General features: G+C 48.5%; 2 long non-coding RNA genes across 2 annotated transcripts in view; one reads left to right on the forward strand and one right to left on the reverse strand.

Annotated features, from left to right (window-relative positions):
- Positions 1 to 21,401, forward strand: part of LOC310754361 — a 51,505-nt gene that overhangs the window by 28,169 nt on the left and 1,935 nt on the right. The gene's annotated exons all lie outside the window — the stretch shown is intronic.
- Positions 10,990 to 11,435, reverse strand: LOC310754664. Its single transcript, XR_014543947.1, has 2 exons — positions 11,350 to 11,435; positions 10,990 to 11,061 (listed from the first exon to the last, which is right to left on the reverse strand). It is a non-coding gene; the product is annotated as an uncharacterized lncRNA (long non-coding RNA).

Consider the following 21,401-nt stretch of genomic DNA (forward strand, 5'->3'; position numbering starts at 1 on the left):
TTCAAAGCTCCTTCTCTCAAGTATGGCCAAGGCCTCGTCCATTCCTCACTGCCAGTATTTCACGTTCACTTCTCCGATGTAAATAGGGATGTCCTGCGGTTCTCTTGATGACTTTTAAGACGGGACTTGGGGGAAACCTCACCGGCTCCAGACATCCCTGTAAGACAAAGGCAAACAGGTGAGTGGGATGGCCAACACCCGACAGCGTCCCCCCAGATTCCTCCTCTGTTTGGCTGCCTGTTAAGAAACAAGGCTTCCAAACCAGTTTGCACCCATCTCAGCCAGCGTAGCCTCGCAACATCCACTAGCCTGAATGCAAATTCTTCCGACAACCATCCACCAGCTGCAACCTCATCAGGTCCATTGCCAGACATCAACCAGCTTCAGAGCTGAGTGTCAGTCACCTTCAAGTAGCGATCCCACCAGCAAGTAATCTTTGTACTTGCCTTCTCCTTGCTCCACAGCATCCCAGCACCGGGTGATTGCCTCCTTCCGCTTGCCAGCTTGCCGCCACGGGGCAGGAGATCACTTGGGCTGAGTGCCACCGAGCTGCCCATTTCCGCTAGCCAGCTTGCCACCACGGGGCAGGAGACCACCAGGGCCACAGCATCCCAGCACCGGGCAATTGCCTCCTTCCACTTGCCAGCTTGCCGCCACGGGACAGGAGACCACCTGGGCTGAGTGCCACCGAGCTGCCCATTTCTCTCTGGGGAAAGTTAAGACCTTCCAAAATGGCTTGAGATACAAAGTCTTTCTTCTTTCTGTTTCCTGTTTCCAAGAGATTTGAATTGGGAAATCCTTTTGATTCTTCATTAATAAGAGGCAGTGGGGTGAGGGAGGCCACGGCCACATCCACACCATTTAACACGCTATGAAGCCGCTTTAAACACTCACGGCTTAAACAACCCCCAAAGATTCTGGGAACTATAGTTGGAAAAGGGTGCCAAGAGCTGTTAGGGGAGCCCCTGTTCCCTGCCAAGAAGGGAACCCTACCTCTACCCCTACCCCCACCCCTACCCCTCACGCTAACCCTAACTCTAGCCCTAACGCTAACCCTTAAGCCTTAACTAGAGCTACAATTCCCAGAGTTCCCTGGCAAGAAGGGAACCCTAACCCTGCCCCCTAACTAGAGCTACATTCCCAGAGTTCCCTGGCAAAAAGGGAACCCTAACCCTAACCCTGCCCCCTAACTAGAGCTACATTCCCAGAGTTCCCTGCCAAGGGAACCCCAACACTACCCCTGCCCCTGACGCTAACCCTAACTCTAACTCTAACCCTTAACCCTTAACTAGAGCTACAATTCCCAGAGTTCCCTGGCAAGAAGGGAACCCTACCCCTACCCCTACCCCTACCCTACCCCTAATCCTACCCCTAATCCTAATCCTAATCCTAATACCGTATTTTTCGTCCCATAGGACGCTCCATCCCATAGGACGCACCTAGTTTTTTGGGGGGGAAATAAAGGAAAAAAATTCCTTTATTTTTTCCCCCGAAACCAGGTCAGGGAAACCAAACCAGGGCGGGGAACAGCGGTATGGCGGCACTGCGCCTCCCCGCTGTCCCCTGAGCTTGTGGGGCTGGCCAATGTCTGCCCGAAGCGTGGGGCGCTCTGCTTCAGCGCGCCCCGCGCTCCGTGCAGCAGGCTGCTATCCGCAGCCTAGGGAGCCCTGCGGGAACTCCCGCGGGCTCCCCAGGCTTGCTGATAGCTTCCTGAAGCCTGGAGAGCGAGAGGGGTCAGTGCACACCGACCCCTCTCACTCTCCAAGCTTCAGCGAAAGCCTGTATTCGCCCGTAACAAGTCTCCGTCCCCTTAACCACCTACAGTTCCCAGAATCCCTGAGGGGAAGCCATGCCTGTTTAAAGTGACTTCATAGCAGTTCCAGTGGTGCACCTAATGTGGCCTAATGTTCCGTCCCTCATTTTCTTATCTCTCCCCACTGCCCCATCACTTGCAATGAAGCAGATGTCTGCCTGCAGTCTCCCTTCAAAGCTCCTTCTCTCAAGTATGGCCAAGGCCTTGTCCATTCCTCACTGCCAGTATTTCACGTTCACTTCTCTGATGTAAATAGGGATGTCCTGCGGTTCTCTTGATGACTTAAGACGGGACTTGGGGAAAACCTCACCGGCTCCAGACATCCCTGTAAGGAAAGGCAAACAGGTGAGTGGGATGGCCAACACCCGACAGCGTCCCCCCAGATTCCTCCTCTGTTTGGCTGCCTGTTAACAAACAAGGCTTCCAAACCAGTTTGCACCCATCTCAGCCAGCGTAGCCTCGCAACATCCACTAGCCTGAATGCAAATTCTTCCGACAACCATCCACCAGCTGCAACCTCTCAGGTCCATTGCCAGACATCAACCAGCTTCAGAGCTGAGTGTCAGTCACCTTCAAGTAGCGATCCCACCAGCAAGTAATCTTTGTACTTGCCTTCTCCTTGCTCCACAGCATCCCAGCACTGGGTGATTGCCTCCTTCCGCTTGCCAGCTTGCCGCCACGGGGCAGGAGACCACCAGGGCCACAGCATCCCAGCACCGGGCAATTGCCTCCTTCCGCTTGCCAGCTTGCCGCCACGGGACAGGAGACCACCTGGGCTGAGTGCCACCGAGCTGCCCATTTCTCTCTGGGGAGGGCAACTGCTGAGGCTTGCACCTTGGCCCACATTTATACCCGCTCAGCAGCCAAATGTTTTTGTCACATCACAATCAACCCACGGACAATGGCAGCAGCTGGGGAGGCATCACCATCACTCCCTCAGCCCTCACAATGGTGAGCACAGCTCAGCAGCCAAAACACACACACACACACACACACACACACACACACACGTTGTGCCAATATCTGGGAAGGCCACACCGGAAACCCAAAGGGACAGGAGGGGGACATTTTTCAGCCCAGTGGCTACATTTCCCTCCACACAACACTAGTCCAATACACAAATGAACAGAGCAATGAAAGCAAGCCTTATCTTTGCACAGGAAGCTGTTCAAGGAATGACATGCAGAGAGAAAGTTAGCATCTCAGGAAAAAAACACTTTTTCATCAGTCAATCAATCAATCAATCATTTATTGTATTTGACTAAAACCCATTATAAATCCAGTTACAAAAGCACCAAACCCAATGACCCAAACTATGGCTCGCAGATTCTTGGGGGGGGGGGGGCAGGTGGATGCCATGTGAACTCAGCGATGTGTCAAGTGATGGCTACATACTACCTCCAGGTTCAGAGGCGGCATATTTCTGTATATCAGTTCCTGAGAATCACGAGGGCTGTTGTGGTCAGATTCTGCTTTCAGTTTTTGCAAAGGCATCTGTGAGAATGGGATGCTGAACTTGGGCCACTGGCCTGATCCAGGCAGCTTTCTTATGTTACAAAGGAAGACTTCCAAGAGAATACTTTTAATGTAGCACTCCAAGAAATGCTGCAAGTTTCAGAAAGTCAAATAATGCACTCCAAAATCAGAAATTTTGAAACCATTTCAGGCCTGTGTCATTTTACTTTCCCCCTGCATCTCTTATCTGAACTATGTACTTGCAGTTTCTTTGAGTATGTTTTTTTCCAATTTATTTTTATTTGGTAGCCATTTCTCCCTTTCTGAGGAAGGAACAAAAACATTCGTAGTTTTCAGTGTCCCTGACTTAAGAGTCTGACTCGTCTGCCCTGCCTACCAAGCGCTCACTGGCTGGTGTGTCTTTCCACTGTAGGGAGATCAGAAGAGGACCGCTACATTGGCAGAAGCCTAAGCAGCCACGAGCTTGCTATTCAGACACAAGGATATTGTTTTAGTCATTTATTCTTATTTTTAATTACTTGGCACCACAGGCAGCTCTCTCCAAAAATGGCAAAGGCTACAATCCCACCTACATGGGAGGAAGTCCCACTGAATTCAGTAGGACTTACTTCCAAGTAGACATGGGTGCAACAGTGCTGAAAGGCTCTCTCTTGGACATTCCAGGAAATAAACTGCCACAGGGGTTGGATTAAACCGACCTGTGCAAAAACTGCAAGGTTAGGATTAGGGGTAGGGTGGGGGTAGGGGTAGGTTTTTAAGGGTTGAATTTGTTGAGGGTTTTTTTTCTTTTTTTTAGGATTCCTGTGCAAAGATAAGGCTTGCTTTCATTGCTCTGTTCATTTGTGTATTGGACTAGTGTTGTGTGGAGGGAAATGTAACCACTGGGCTGAAAAATGTCCCCCTCCTGCCCCTTTGGGTTTCCGGTGTGGCCTTCACAGATATTGGCACAACTTGTGTGTGTGTGTGTGTGTGTTTTGGCTGCTGAGCTGTGCTCACCATTGTGAGGGCTGAGGGAGTGATGGTGATGCCTCCCCAAGCTGCTGCCATTGTCCGTGGGTTGATTGTGATGTGACAAAAACATTTGGCTGCTGAGCGGGTATAAATGTGGGCCAAGGTGCAAGCCTCAGCAGTTGCCCTCCCCAGAGAGAAATGGGCAGCTCGGTGGCACTCAGCCCAGGTGGTCTCTTGTCCCGTGGCGGCAAGCTGGCAAGCGGAAGGAGGCAATTGTCCGGTGCTGGGATGCTGTGGCCCTGGTGGTCTCCTGCCCCGTGGTGGCAGGCTCCCACCTACATGGGAGGAAGTCCCACTGAATTCAGTAGGACTTACTTCCAAGTAGACATGGGTGCAACTGTGCTGCAAGGCTATCTCCTTCCTTCTCCTGCAACATAAAAGATGGGCATGTACCCCAATAAATTCTCTTTATGCTGAAGATCAGCAAAACTATGCAAATCCTGCTATTTTCCAACCCAAGCTACACCTGAAATATGGTTTCCCTGCTCTCTAGTAAATGCATTTCAGAAAAATAGAACATGAGCGTGCTTATTTTTAACTGAGGATTTCACATCAGGCAAAGCTGCATTGTGTCTTTGTATCTGTGCTTCATACATAGCTTTTTTATTTTTTAGGCAGTGGCATACGGCTACAAGCCACAAATATTTATGATAAATTATTTCAAGTCTGCCTTCACATTGAGTTCATGCAGCTGCCCATGTCAGGAAATTCTTGTGCCACATAAAGAAAACAGTGTTGAGATTTCAAGCTTTAGGTTTTATTAGGTCCCAACAAGCTCTGTTGCAAAACATGATTTGGTGTATGCTTTTCTTACAAAGATGTACTCCTTGCTGTCTGCCTCTTGTCACGTTTCTCTGCCTGGCTGGGACAAAAAGAGCAACCCAGAGCCTTGGAACAAGCTGGGACCCAATGACCAATACAAGGTATGGTATGAAATACTTAATTAGGGTTATGGTGCTGGTTATCCTAAAGGCCAGGGATGGGAAGCCTGGTGTCCAGCAGAGATTGTTGGGACTCCAACTTCCACCAGCCCCATCCCTAACGTCTACAGATGAAGGGCAAATAATAATAATAATAATAATAATAATAATAATAATAATAATAATATAATAATAATGGCCATTTGGTGGGAAGAATAATAAGCTTCAGCTTTGGAAGGCCCGGGGTATGTGATCACAGCATTTTAGGGTTGGGCTAGATGACCCTCAAACATGAGTCTGACCAAACTGCGGGAGGCAGTGGTAGACAGAAGTGCCTGGCGTGCTCTGGTCCATGGGGTCACGAAGAGTCGGACACGACTAAACGACTAAACAACAACAACAAGATGACCCTCGGGTCCCTTCTATAATTCTTCACTCTCCTCTTCAGTTCAATCTTCTAAACTCTGACTGAATAAGCATGATAGATCCCTGATTCTGCCATTGACTCGTGATTCTTCCTGAAAAATGTCTTTTAAGCCCATTAAAGCTGAATGATTAGAGATCCTTTCCTTCCATTGAAGCAAAGGGGTATAATTTCTGTGTATGTGAGGCAGAAGAATCGTAATATTATCTGCCTGTTTAGGGCTCCTAGGCACTTAGTAAGTTTCTTGCAGTTCAGCTCTGAAAAAACTTCCTTGTGTCTTGCTCTCAGTCCCAGCAGCTAATTTTCGGGGGGGGGGGGGAGGTGTATGTGAGTAAGGATAAACAATGAAAAAGAGGTGTTTGGTCTTGCATAATGTCACCGTTTGGGTACAGCTTGAGCTGTTAAAAGGTTTAAGGGCTTGTTCTGTGAGTTCAAAAGCTTTCAATGAAATCCAGAGAAGAATTAAGCCTTGCTTGAGTCCACTGAAATAAAAACCTAAAACAGAGCACTTCAGATGGGTGGGATATAAATATTATGATTGTTGTGACGCGGGGTTTGTGATTTCAGCTCTCTTGACATAATATGCTGGAGACAGTTCTGTAGTAACACTTCTTTATTAAAGCAAACAAGACTGAGAACTGAGGAGGGGAGAGCTACATTTATAGGGACAGGGAACTAGCTAGAAAGGATACATTTTGGAGGGAACAATATCAGGCAATCACAGTCCTGCCTTTTGGAGGAAACCAATAAGACAGAGGATCCAAATACAGCAGCTTAAATGAACCAATAGTAGCTGTACCCTCTGGAACCAAAAGGCAGTTACTTTACCCTAATGCAAATACAGACAATAATAATACAGATATAAAATCCTTTGACTCAATACACAACAATGATTATGATTATTCTAGGCTTTCACAAAATGTTCTTTCACCAAACGAATGAGACCTAAAGGAAAACAAAAACTTTGTTTGGGCTTCAATGTTTAAATAATGACCTCGCACTTTCTGTTTGTCTGCCATGACAATCGGCTGTGCCAATTAGACTGGAGCTCTTCCGTGCTGGTAATTGAGGATAATATGGGAGTAATTATCCTCTCAACCCTCCCAGGGTTGGGGGGGCACTCCACCCACAGATCGTCCAATACCTTCTGCCCATCCAGAAGGAAGAGGGGGCAGGGGGTGCTGGGTGTAAGCCGCATGGTTGTGACAACTCTCCAAAGCCGGTGCCATGAACAAAGGACACCTGTTTTTTAAGATAAAAATTTGGAGTTAAATAACAAGCATGCTCTGAACCAGTGGAGATAAAATAACTTGCTAATTTAATCAGCCACTGAGAAGGATTTGATCTGGCGAAAGACTTTTGTCGGGACCAAAACACAATGGCTTGAAATGCTTAAGTGGATGCTATCTTAATTACGAAATGGACTGTGTGAAATTTTGACTATGATTCTGGCAGTGATTATTAAAGGAAAGATGAAAGGAATCCCTGATGGAGCTATCATTTCAGTGTGGAGGCATCATCTCATTTACAGCTGGAAGAAGGCCAAGACAGAGTTTTGGATATCTGCCCGAGATTAATAGTGGACTATGACGCAGGTGGCGCTGTGGTCTAAACCACAGAGCCTAGGGCTTGCCGATCAGAAGGTTGGCGGTTCAAATCCCCACGACGGGGTGAGCTCCCGTTGCTTGGTCCTAGCTCCTGCCAACCTAGCAGTTCGAAAGCACGCCAAAAAGTGCAAGTAGATAAATAGGTATCGCTTCAGCGGGAAGGTAAATGGTGTTTCTGTGCGCTGCTCTAGTTTCAGTGTTCATTTGCACCAGAAGTGGCTTAATCATGCTGGCCACATGACCCAGAAAAACTGCCTGCAGATAAATGCCAGCTTCCTCAGCCTGTGAAGCGAGATGAGCACCGCAACCCCCGAGTCATCTGTGAATGGACTTAACTGTCAGGGGTCCTTTACCTTTTTTTTAATGATGCAGTTAAAATACCTCTGTGTGTAGAAAATGAAACTAAAGATCACCGAGGAGCAGAAACAACAGTACAAAGGACTGACCCACTTGCTGAATTAATTGATGGATTAATTGTATAGCCCCAGGGGGAGGTAAGCCTTTTTTATTCTCCTTTGATATATATGTATTTGCAGTTTTACCTGGTAAACCTCCCCCGAAAGGTAACAGTTTGAAATACGCAAGTGGGTTTGAAAGAACACTGCTGCTGTCTCCTCAGTGGAAGGAAGGAAAAAATTACGGACTGGAGCTACTTTGTTTTTGCAGAGGTAACAGCATTTTGAATTCCCACGACAGGGCAAGCTCCCGGTGCTCGGTCCTTGCTCCTGCCAACCTAGCAGTTCGAAAGCACGTCAAAGTGCAAGTAGATAAATAGGTACCGCTCCGGTGGGAAGGTAAACACCTTTTCCGTGCGCTGCTCTGGTTCGCCAGAAGCGGCTTAGTCATGCTGGCCACATGACCCGGAAGCTGTACGCCGGCTCCCTCGGCCAATAAAGCGAGATGAACACCGCAACCCCAGTCGGCCATGACTGGATCTAATGGTCAGGGGTCCCTTTACCTTTTTACCAGCATATTGGGAGATGGTGCGAGACTAGGGAGGGGAATTCTGGATGGCTGCCTGGAGCTAATGGTGTCTTTTTGTCTGGGACTGTGGGGTATTATGGCTCCTATTGAAAATGGAATTGCTGGAATGTGAACAACAGGGAGGAAAATATTTCACACAGAACTATGAAGACGAAAGTTTGAACAGACCAGTGGTTGTAAAAATAAATGAAAATTAAGTGAAGGATTAAAATCGGAATGGTTTATTGACTAATTAAGAAATGCAATGTGATATTAGATTATTAGAACTCCATGAAATTCAGAGCTTGGGAAGCCACCCAAAGATATATAATTCGGCATTTATATTTGGTTTTTTTTGGTTGTATTGTAATCTGATATGTTTTAATGTGGTTCTTTTTGGATTATTAAAATGGAAAACAATAAATATTATATACAAAAATAAATAAAATAAATAAATACTCAATGACCTGCCTTTCAGATAAGTGGAAATGAAGCAGCTGGTTGCCATGGTGAAATTATGATGACACTGTAGTCTCAGTGCTGAAGTCCTAAGTCAGATTCAAGGGGGGATTTCCTCCCAAGGCCAAGCCTACCAGCTAACAGTGACCTTAAGTTTTCCAGTAAGACATGAAATGGTGCACACACTACATCTTGTTTGTGCGCTTATCAGGCATGTCCAACGTCCATTTTGGGGGCCTAATCCAGCCCACCGGTCAGTTTAATCCGGCCCCTGTGGCAGTTTATTTCCTGGGGTAAAATCCTAAAAAAACAAACCCTCAACAAATTCAACCCTAAAAAAAGGTTAACCACTTGGGTTGGCTGTTTCGGCGGCCCTCACGGCCCTTCACTTCATCAAATCTGGCCCTCTTTGAAAAAAGATTGGACAGGGTTACAGTCAAAGATTTCAAGAGAAGCAGAGAAGCGGGTGCTGGGTGTCTGGAGTTTCATTCTCTCCCATGCCGCAGAGTGTGTGTGACTACTGGATCACATACTCTGTGTGTTGACATTCCATTCTTTGGAAGCGAGGGAACAGAAGGAACTGTGCGCCACTTCCGTCTTCTTTGTTCTGTGTTCTGTTCTGCTGTTCTCTCTCGGAGGGCCCACCCCCCATGGTGCTTCCGTTGGAAAAGGGGTGTGGTTTAAGCAGCCCGGTTGCCCCACCCTTTCCCATTGTGCCCTGTCCCTTTCCCTATAAACGCATGCAGAAAGACAAACGTATTTTACCACTCTACTTCCCATGTTAATCACAACACTATACAACACAATACAATAAAAATACCTTTATTGGCATTTCAAGTTAGGACCTTCCAAAATGGCTTGAGATACAAAGTCTTTCTTCTTTCTGTTTCCTGTTTCCAAGAGATTTGAATTGGGAAATCCTTTTGATTCTTCATTAATAAGAGGCAGTGGGGTGAGGGAGGCCACGGCCACATCCACACCATTTAACGCGCTATGAAGCCGCTTTAAACACTCACGGCTTAAACAACCCCCAAAGACTCTGGGAGCTATAGTTGGAAAAGGGTGCCAAGAGTTGATAGGGGAGCCCCTGTTCCCTGCCAAGAAGGGAACCCTACCTCTACCCCTACCCCCACCCCTACCCCTCACGCTAACCCTAACTCTAGCCCTAACGCTAACCCTTAAGCCTTAACTAGAGCTACAATTCCCAGAGTTCCCTGGCAAGAAGGGAACCCTAACCCTGCCCCCTAACTAGAGCTACATTCCCAGAGTTCCCTGGCAAAAAGGGAACCCTAACCCTAACCCTGCCCCCTAACTAGAGCTACATTCCCAGAGTTCCCTGCCAAGGGAACCCCAACCCTACCCCTGCCCCTGACGCTAACCCTAACTCTAACTCTAACCCTTAACCCTTAACTAGAGCTACAATTCCCAGAGTTCCCTGGCAAGAAGGGAACCCTACCCCTACCCCTACCCCTACCCCTACCCTACCCCAAATCCTACCCCTAATCCTAATCCTAATCCTAATACCGTATTTTTCGTCCCATAGGACGCTCCATCCCATAGGACGCACCTAGTTTTTTTGGGGGGAAATAAAGGGGGGGGAAAATTCCTTTATCCCCCCCCCCAAAACCAGGTCAGGGAAACCAAACCAGGGCGGGGAACAGCGGTATGGCGGCGCTGCGCCTCCCCGCTGTCCCCCGAGCTTGTGGGGCTGGCCAATGTCTGCCCGAAGCGTGGGGCGCTCTGCTTCAGCGCGCCCCGCGCTCCGTGCAGCAGGCTGCTATCCGCAGCCTAGGGAGCCCTGCGGGAACTGCCGCAGGGTTCCCCGGGCTGCGGATATCTGCCCGGCGCGAGGGGCGCTCTGCGTCAGGGCTCCCGCGTGCCGGACGGCAGGCTGCTATCTGCAGCCTAGGGAGCCCTGCGGGAACTCCCGCGGGCTCCCCAGGCTTGCTGATAGCTTCCTGAAGCCTGGAGAGCGAGAGGGGTCAGTGCACACCGACCCCTCTCGCTCTCCAAGCTTCAGCGAAAGCCTGTATTCGTCCGTAACAAGTCTCCATCCCCTTAACCACCTACAGTTCCCAGAATCCCTGAGGGGAAGCCATGCCTGTTTAAAGTGACTTCATAGCAGTTCCAGTGGTGCACCTAATGTGGCCTAATGTTTCCTCCCTCATTTTCTTCTCTCTCCCCACTGCCCCATCACTTGCAATGCAGCAGATGTCTGCCTGCAGTCTCCCTTCAAAGCTCCTTCTCTCAAGTATGGCCAAGGCCTTGTCCATTCCTCACTGCCAGTATTTCACGTTCACTTCTCCGATGTAAATAGGGATGTCCTGCGGTTCTCTTGATGACTTTTAAGACGGGACTTGGGGAAAACCTCACCGGCTCCAGACATCCCTGTAAGGCAAAGGCAAACAGGTGAGTGGGATGGCCAACACCCGACAGCGTCCCCCCAGATTCCTCCTCTGTTTGGCTGCCTGTTAACAAACAAGGCTTCCAAACCAGTTTGCACCCATCTCAGCCAGCGTAGCCTCGCAACATCCACTAGCCTGAATGCAAATTCTTCCGACAACCATCCACCAGCTGCAACCTCTCAGGTCCATTGCCAGACATCAACCAGCTTCAGAGCTGAGTGTCAGTCACCTTCAAGTAACGATCCCACCAGCAAGTAATCTTTGTACTTGCCTTCTCCTTGCTCCACAGCATCCCAGCACCAGGTGATTGCCTCCTTCCGCTTGCCAGCTTGCCACCACGGGGCAGGAGACCACCAGGGCCACAGCATCCCAGCACCGGGCAATTGCCTCCTTCCGCTTGCCAGCTTGCCGCCACGGGACAGGAGACCACCTGGGCTGAGTGCCACCGAGCTGCCCATTTCTCTCTGGGGAGGGCATTTATGAAGTGATCAAATACAGACAGCATTACTTCCACCCACTACTGAGGTCCAGCGCCGAGGGCCTTCTGGCGGTTCCCTCATTGCGAGAAGCAAAGCTACAGGGAACCAGGCAGAGGGCCTTCTCGGTAGTGGCGCCCGCCCTGTGGAACGCCCTTCCAGCAGATGTCAAAGCGATAAACAACTACCTGACATTCAGAAGACATCTTAAGGCAGCCCTGTTCAGGGAAGTTTTTAATGTGTGATACTTTATTGTATTTTTGGTTTTTATGGAGGCCGCCCAGGGTGGCTGGGGGGGCCCGGCCAGATGGGCGGGGTATAAATAATAAATTATTATTATTATTATTATTACTTTATCACCCACGTTATTGCTTGTTAGCCGCCCTGAGCCCGGCCTTGGCTGGGGAGGGCGGGGTATAAATAAAAATTATTATTATTATTATTATTATTATTATTAACTGCTGAGGCTTGCACCTTGGCCCACATTTATACCCGCTCAGCAGCCAAATGTTTTTGTCACATCACAATCAACCCACGGACAATGGCAGCAGCTGGGGAGGCATCACCATCACTCCCTCAGCCCTCACAATGGTGAGCACAGCTCAGCAGCCAAAACACACACACACACACACACACACACACACACACACGTTGTGCCAATATCTGGGAAGGCCACACCGGAAACCCAAAGGGGCAGGAGGGGGACATTTTTCAGCCCAGTGGTTACATTTCCCTCCACACAACACTAGTCCAATACACAAATGAACAGAGCAATGAAAGCAAGCCTTATCTTTGCACAGGAAGCTGTTCAAGGAATGACATGCAGAGAGAAAGTTAGCATCTCAGGAAAAAAACACTTTTTCATCAGTCAATCAATCAATCAATCAATCAATCATTTATTGTATTTGACTAAAACCCATTATAAATCCAGTTACAAAAGCACCAAACCCAATGACCCAAACTATGGCTCCCAGATTCTGGGGGGGGGGGGAGCCAGGTGGATGCCATGTGAACTCAGCGATGTGTCAAGTGATGGCTACATACTACCTCCAGGTTCAGAGGCGGCATACTTCTGTATATCAGTTCCTGAGAATCACGAGGGCTGTTGTGTTCAGATTCTGCTTTCAGTTTTTGCAAAGGCATCTGTGAGAATGGGATGCTGAACTTGGGCCACTGGCCTGATCCAGGCAGCTTTCTTATGTTACAAAGGAAGACTTCCAAGAGAATACTTTTAATGTAGCACTCCAAGAAATGCTGCAAGTTTCAGAAAGTCAAATAATGCATTCCAAAATCAGAAATTTTGAAACCATTTCAGGCCTGTGTCATTTTACTTTCCCCCTGCATCTCTTATCTGAACTATGTACTTGCAGTTTCTTTGAGTATGTTTTTTTCCAATTTATTTTTATTTGGTAGCCATTTCTCCCTTTCTGAGGAAGGAACAAAAACATTCGTAGTTCTCAGTGTCCCTGACTTAAGAGTCTGACTCCTCTGCCCTGCCTACCAAGTGCTCACTGGCTGGTGTGTCTTTCCACTGTAGGGAGATCAGAAGAGGACCGTTTCATTGGCAGAAGCCTAAGCAGCCACGAGCTTGCTATTCAGACACAAGGATATTGTTTTAGTCATTTATTCTTATTTTTAATTACTTGGCACCACAGGCAGCTCTCTCCAAAAATGGCAAAGGCTACAATCCCACCTACATGGGAGGAAGTCCCACTGAATTCAGTAGGACTTACTTCCAAGTAGACATGGGTGCAACAGTGCTGAAAGGCTCTCTCTTGGACATTCCAGGAAATAAACTGCCACAGGGGTTGGATTAAACCGACCTGTGCAAAAACTGCAAGGTTAGGATAAGGGGTAGGGTGGGGGTAGGGGTAGGTTTTTAAGGGTTGAATTTGTTGAGGGTTTTTGTTTTTTTTAGGATTCCTGTGCAAAGATAAGGCTTGCTTTCATTGCTCTGTTCATTTGTGTATTGGACTAGTGTTGTGTGGAGGGAAATGTAACCACTGGGCTGAAAAATGTCCCCCTCCTGCCCCTTTGGGTTTCCGGTGTGGCCTTCCCAGATATTGGCACAACTTGTGTGTGTGTGTGTGTGTGTGTGTGTGTGTGTTTTGGCTGCTGAGCTGTGCTCACCATTGTGAGGGCTGAGGGAGTGATGGTGATGCCTCCCCAGCTGCTGCCATTGTCCGCGGGTTGATTGTGATGTGACAAAAACATTTGGCTGCTGAGCGGGTATAAATGTGGGCCAAGGTGCAAGCCTCAGCAGTTGCCCTCCCCAGAGAGAAATGGGCAGCTGGGTGGCACTCAGCCCAGGTGGTCTCCTGTCCCGTGGCGGCAAGCTGGCAAGCGGAAGGAGGCAATTGCCTGGTGCTGGGATGCTGTGGCCCTGGTGGTCTCCTGCCCCGTGGCGGCAAGCTGGCAAGCGGAAGGAGGCAATCACCCGGTGCTGGGATGCTGTGGAGCAAGGAGAAGGCAAGTACAAAGATTACTTGCTGGTGGGATCGCTACTTGAAGGTGACGGACACTCAGCTCTGAAGCTGGTTGATGTCTGGCAATGGACCTGATGAGGTTGCAGCTGGTGGATGGTTGTCGGAAGAATTTGCATTCAGGCTAGTGGATGTTGCGAAGCTACGCTGGCTGAGATGGGTGCAAACTGGTTTGGAAGCCTTGTTTGTTAACAGGCAGCCAAGCAGAGGAGGAATCAGGGGGGACGCTGTCGGGTGTTGGCCATCCCACTCACCTGTTTGCCTTTGCCTTACAGGGATGTCTGGAGCCGGTGAGGTTTACCCCAAGTCCCGTCTTAAAAGTCATCAAGAGAACCGCAGGACATCCCTATTTACATCGGAGAAGTGAACGTGAAATACTGGCAGTGAGGAATGGACAAGGCCTTGGCCATACTTGAGAGAAGGAGCTTTGAAGGGAGACTGCAGGCAGACATCTGCTTCATTGCAAGTGATGGGGCAGTGGGGAGAGATAAGAAAATGAGGGAGGGAACATTAGGCCACATTAGGTGCACCACTGGAACTGCTATGAAGTCACTTTAAACAGGCATGGCTTCCCCTCAGGGATTCTGGGAACTGTAGGTGGTTAAGGGGACGGAGACTTGTTACGGGCGAATACAGGCTTTCGCTGAAGCTTGTAGAGCGAGAGGGGTCGGTGTGCACTGACCCCTCTCACTCTCCAGGCTTCAGGAAGCTATCAGCAAGCCTGGGGAGCCCGCGGGAGTTCCCGCAGGGCTCCCTAGGCTGCGGATAGCAGCCTGCTGCACGGAGCGCGGGGCGTGCTGAAGCAGAGCGCCCCACGCTTCGGGCAGACATTGGCCAGCCCCACAAGCTCGGGGGACAGCGGGGAGGCGCAGCGCCGCCATACCGCTGTTCCCCGCCCTGGTTTGGTTTCCCTGACCTGGTTTCGGGGGGGGAAAATAAAGGAATTTTTTTTCCTTTATTTCCCCCCCAAAAAACTAGGTGCGTCCTATGGGATGGAGCGTCCTATGGGACGAAAAATACGGTATTAGGATTAGGATTAGGATTAGGGGTAGGATTAGGGGTAGGGTAGGGGTAGGGGTAGGGTTCCCTTCTTGCCAGGGAACTCTGGGAATTGTAGCTCTAGTTAAGGGTTAAGGGTTAGAGTTAGAGTTAGCGTCAGGGGCAGGGGTAGGGTTGGGGTTCCCTTGGCAGGGAACTCTGGGAATGTAGCTCTATTTAGGGGATAGGGTTAGGGTTAGGGTTCCCTTTTTGCCAGGGAACTCTGGGAATGTAGCTCTAGTTAGGGGGCAGGGTTAGGGTTAGGGTTCCCTTTTTGCCAGGGAACTCTGGGAATGTAGCTCTAGTTAGGGGGCAGGGTTAGGGTTCCCTTCTTGCCAGGGAACTCTGGGAATTGTAGCTCTAGTTAGGGGGCAGGGTTAGGGTTCCCTTCTTGCCAGGGAACTCTGGGAATTGTAGCTCTAGTTAAGGCTTAAGGGTTAGCGTTATTGCTAGAGTTAGGGTTAGCGTGAGGGGTAGGGGTGGGGGTAGGGGTAGAGGTAGGGTTCCCTTCTTGGCAGGGAACAGGGGCTCCCCTAACAGCTCTTGGCACCCTTTTCCAACTATAGCTCCCAGAGTCTTTGGGGGTTGTTTAAGCCGTGAGTGTTTAAAGCGGCTTCATAGCGTGTTAAATGGTGTGGATGTGGCCGTGGCCTCCCTCACCCCACTGCCTCTTATTAATGAAGAATCAAAAGGATTTCCCAATTCAAATCTCTTGGAAACAGGAAACAGAAAGAAGAAAGACTTTGTATCTCAAGCCATTTTGGAAGGTCTTAACTTTCCCCAGAGAGAAATGGGCAGCTCGGTGGCACTCAGCCCAGGTGGTCTCCTGTCCCGTGGCGGCAAGCTGGCAAGTGGAAGGAGGCAATTGCCCGGTGCTGGGATGCTGTGGCCCTGGTGGTCTCCTGCCCCGTGGTGGCAAGCTGGCTAGCGGAAATGGGCAGCTCGGTGGCACTCAGCCCAAGTGATCTCCTGCCCCGTGGCGGCAAGCTGGCAAGCGGAAGGAGGCAATCACCCGGTGCTGGGATGCTGTGGAGCAAAGAGAAGGCAAGTACAAAGATTACTTGCTGGTGGGATCGCTACTTGAAGGTGACTGACACTCAGCTCTGAAGCTGGTTGATGTCTGGCAATGGACTTGATGAGGTTGCAGCTGGTGGATGGTTGTCGGAAGAATTTGCATTAAGGCTAGTGGATGTTGCGAGGCTACGCTGGCTGAGATGGGTGCAAACTGGTTTGGAAGCCTTGTTTGTTAACAGGCAGCCAAACAGAGGAGGAATCTGGGGGGACGCTGTCGGGTGTTGGCCATCCCACTCACCTGTTTGCCTTTGCCTTACAGGGATGTCTGGAGCCGGTGAGGTTTTCCCCAAGTCCCGTCTTAAAAGTCATCAAGAGAACCGCAGGACATCCCTATTTACATCGGAGAAGTGAACGTGAAATACTGGCAGTGAGGAGTGGACAAGGCCTTGGCCATACTTGAGAGAAGGAGCTTTGAAGAGAGACAGCAGGCAGACATCTGCTGCATTGCAAGTGATGGGGCAGTGGGGAGAGAGAAGAAAATGAGGGAGGGAACATTAGGCCACATTAGGTGCACCACTGGAACTGCTATGAAGTCACTTTAAACAGGCATGGCTTCCCCTCAGGGATTCTGGGAACTGTAGGTGGTTAAGGGGACGGAGACTTGTTACGGGCGAATACAGGCTTTCGCTGAAGCTTGGAGAGTGAGAGGGGTCGGTGTGCACTGACCCCTCTCGCTCTCCAGGCTTCAGGAAGCTATCAGCAAGCCTGGGGAGCCCGCGGGAGTTCCCGCAGGGCTCCCTAGGCTGCGGATAGCAGCCTGCTGCACGGAGCGCGGGGCGCACTGAAGCAGAGCGCCCCACGCTTCGGGCAGACATCAGCCAGCCCCACAATCTCGGGGGACAGCGGGGAGGCGCAGCGCCGCCATACCGCTGTTCCCCGCCCTGGTTTGGTTTCCCTGACCTGGTTTTGGGGGGGAAATAAAGGAAAAAAAATTTCCTTTATTTCCCCACCCAAAAAAACTAGGTGCGTCCTATGGGATGGAGCGTCCTATGGGACGAAAAATACGGTATTAGTATTAGGATTAGGATTAGGGGTAGGATTAGGGGTAGGGTAGGGGTAGGGGTAGGGTTCCCTTCTTGCCAGGGAACTCTGGGAATTGTAGCTCTAGTTAAGGGTTAAGGGTTAGAGTTAGGGTTAGCGTCAGGGGCAGGGGTAGGGTTGGGGTTCCCTTGGCAGGGAACTCTGGGAATGTAGCTCTAGTTAGGGGGCAGGGTTAGGGTTAGGGTTCCCTTTTTGCCAGGGAACTCTGGGAATTGTAGCTCTAGTTAGGGGGCAGGGTTAGGGTTCCCTTCTTGCCAGGGAACTCTGGGAATTGTAGCTCTAGTTAAGGCTTAAGGGTTAGCGTTAGGTCTAGAGTTAGGGTTAGCGTGAGGGGTAGGGGTAGAGGTAGGGTTCCCTTCTCGGCAGGGAACAGGGGCGCCCCTAACAGCTCTTGGCACCCTTTTCCAACTATAGCTCCCAGAGTCTTTGGGGGTTGTTTAAGCCGTGAGTGTTTAAAGCGGCTTCATAGCACGTTAAATGGTGTGGATGTGGCCGTGACCTCCCTCACCCCACTGCCTCTTATTAATGAAGAATCGAAAGGATCTCCCAATTCAAATCTCTTGGAAACAGGAAACAGAAAGAAGAAAGACTTTGTATCTCAAGCCATTTTGGAAGGTCTTAACTTGAAATGCCAATAAAGGTATTTTTTATTGTATTGTGTTGTGTAGTGTTGTGATTAACATGGGAAGTAGAGTGGTAAAATACGTTTGTCTTTCTGCATGCGTTTATAGTAGGCATTTTGCACTCACCCGAACCCTTGCAGGGAAAGGGACAGGGCACAATGGGAAATGGTGGGGCAACCGGGCTGCTTAAACCACACCCCTTTTCCAACGGAAGCACCATGGCGGGTGGGCCCTCCGAGAGAGAACAGCAGAACAGAACACAGAACAAAGAAGACGGAAGTGGCGCACAGTTCCTTCTGTTCCCTCGCTTCCAAAGAATGGAATGTCAACACACAGAGTATTTGATCCAGTAGTCACACACACTCTGCAGCATGGGAGAGAATGAAACTCCAGACACCCAGCACCCGCTTCTCTGCTTCTCTTGAACTCTTTGACTGTAACCCTGTCCACTCTTTTTTCAAAGAGGGCCAGATTTGATGAAGTGAAGGGCCGTGAGGGCCGCCGAAACAGCCAATTTGTTGAGGGTTTGTTTTTTTAGGATTTTACCCCAGGAAATAAACTGCCACAGGGGCCGGATTAAGCTTGCTATTCAGACACAAGGATATTGTTTTAGTCATTTATTCTTATTTTTAATTACTTGGCACCACAGGCAGCTCTCTCCAAAAATGGCAAAGGCTACAATCCCACCAACATGGGAGGAAGTCCCACTGAATTCAGTAGGACTTACTTCCAAGTAGGCATGGGTGCAACAGTGCTGAAAGGCTCTCTTGGACATTCCAGGAAATAAACTGCCACAGGGGTTGGATTAAACCGACCTGTGCAAAAACTGCAAGGTTAGGATTAGGGGTAGGGTGGGGGTAGGGGTAGGGGTAGGGGTGGTTTTTTAAAGGTTGAATTTGTTGAGGGTTTTTTTTTTTTAGGATTTTACCCCAGGAAATAAATAAACTGCCACAGGGGCCGGATTAAACCGACCGGTGGGCTGGATTAGGCCCCCAAAACATACTTTGGACATGCCTGATAAGCGCACGAACAAGATGTAGCGTGTGCACCATTTCATGTTTTACTGGAAAACTTTAGGTCACTGTTAACTGGTAGGCAGGGCCTTGGGGGCAAATCCCCCCTTGAATCTGATTTATGACTTCAGCAGTGAGACTACAGAGAGACGGTGTCATCATAATTTCACCATGGCAACCAGCTGCTTCATTTCCACTTACTTGAAAGGCAGGTCATTGAGTATTTATTTTATTTATTTATTTTTGTATGAAATATTTATTAAGTTTTCCATAACTGAACACGTGGCCACTTTCTTTCCTTTGGAAATTGACTTGATGATCCACAGCCAGTTACCAAGCATCTAAGAATATAGAAAAGAGCATCCTGATCAGAGGTCAAGTGGGAACCTTGGCACCTCTTACTTAAGCTTTCAAGAAATATGTCTTGTTATGTCACAGATGGGTGATAGTAACCTCAATGAGCCTCCCCACGTAAATGTCAATTCTCCAAGCATTAATATAAATGCTGCCTCTCAGAAATAAAGATCTGCTCATGATCAGATCTCAAAACACAATTCCTTTCTTTTCTCTCCTATTTATTCTGGAGTAAGTCACAACTAAGCCCACTAAAGTTAATGACGCTTGACCAAGCTAAATCTTCTGTTAATGAGAAGTGAATTGGGCCATTTATCTTTGTGATTGAAGAAACATGGTGTGAACTTTGATGTGCTCTAGCATTGCACATTTACTCTGGATTCTTCCATTTTTATTTTGTCCTCCAAGTCCATGTTACGGAAACATCTCTTTTTCTTTTTTGCTCCTTTCTGCGATGAAGGCTCATTTTCCCATCTTCGCCACTCCGCTTCTTCACTTATGGTGAGATGCAGAGATCATAAAAGGCAAGGTTTTAAGAAAGCGTTTATAATTAAAGTGAACAGGTGGCTCCAACTAGTACGAGCGACCGAGCAAACAAACCCACTGAGAGCTGGGATTGGTTGAAGCAGATGGTGTATCCTTTGTACCTCTTTTAATGAAGATTGCGCCTGATCTCTCTGTTGGGCTTAGCATGACACATATCCTTCTCATTTGTGTAAGTACATTTATACTGACATCAAAAGAAAAGCCCCATATTTGTATCTAGATTATAACAGCAAAAGATGCATCCATTCTTAGGAACCCCTTTCAACGTTTCAGAGATCTGGGCACATTAGGCACGGCATAGCAACACAATTCAGAATGGGAACCTAATTCATTCCTGTTATCTACTCCTGTCCACAAGGACTAACCCATCACATTGTTGATGTAATTGTATTATACAGTTAGGTGATTATATTCTCTCCCCACCCCACTCCCACTCTCTCTGGACAAAGAACAACAATCTCTAAGCATTGGATATAGTCTCGCAGCATTTATTTTTCCATTGGGAGGAAGGAGGGGATATAAATTTAATAAATAAATTTAAAGCATAATACATTCCCTGTTGCTTCAGGCCATAAACCCATCTAGCCCAGTATCCTGTTACCACAGAGGCCAAATAAATAGGACATGAGTGGTACCCCCCCCCCATCATGGCATTCAAAGGCATACATTCAGAAGAGTCATGGTGGGGTGTGCTGTGGGGAGGAGCTATTATCTGGTATGCACCCTGGTGAGAATGGCTTTGTTCAATGGATGGCTCTGGAAGTTTTGGCTGGGATTACCAAGGATATCTGTTTACTCCAAACAAGGACTCTGAAGATGTTGTTGGTATGGTCTGAGCTGTTAGAGCAGCACAACTGGAGGGAGGCTGTGCACCATAATAAGTTTATAGGACACAGAATAAGGTAAACAGACTGGTATTCTTTTTTAAGTATTCTGGCCCATGGGGGCACATATATCCCCCATGGTATAACACTGGGGAATCTTACTGTTTTGGGTTGTGACTTTTGTTTGTTTTTTAGGATCTGCAGAAAACTCAGCTTGTGTCTGAGTGGGTGGAAGTGAATTAGCTGGAGCTGATCACTTCCTGTGGCATTGAATCCAAGCACATGAGAGAATTTAATATGGATTGCTTATATACCTAAGACAGTATTGAGTTAGGGTACTCTTGAGTTGCCTTTCATTGACTTGGCATTGTGGGTGGGTGGGTGGGGGAGCCTTGGGGATGCTTTTTAACCTTAACATTCACTGTGCATGTCATGCTCACATGCCAAAGTACATGTAGCAAGGAAGGAGAATTCTTTCCAAGTCCTTGCTGTGAGACCATAGAATGCAGCTGCCCAGATTACATTGATTTGTCTAATCTGTTTATTTGGTTTCTGCAGATTCTCTAATTTGTTACATTCCAATAAATATAACCTGCTTGTACCATAATTGTTGTGTCTCAAGTCTTCTTTGGGGAAGTAACGACAAAGATATTCATCTAAGCAAGTCTTAGTTGCCTTCAGCATTTGTATCCTGCCGCCCACTTGCTCCTGACGTTGCTCATGCCATTTATTTTGCTTTGGCGTAATTCATCTGGGAGCTTCCAAACAATTAGTCCGGAAGCGTGTACTAAAGGGTGAAGAATTTCAGTGTTGTTGTAATGCAAGATAACTATAGATCACAAACTCTGTCA

This window comes from Podarcis filfolensis (assembly GCF_964270895.1).
Source record: "Podarcis filfolensis genome assembly, chromosome: Z".
Lineage (NCBI taxonomy): Eukaryota > Metazoa > Chordata > Lepidosauria > Squamata > Lacertidae > Podarcis > Podarcis filfolensis.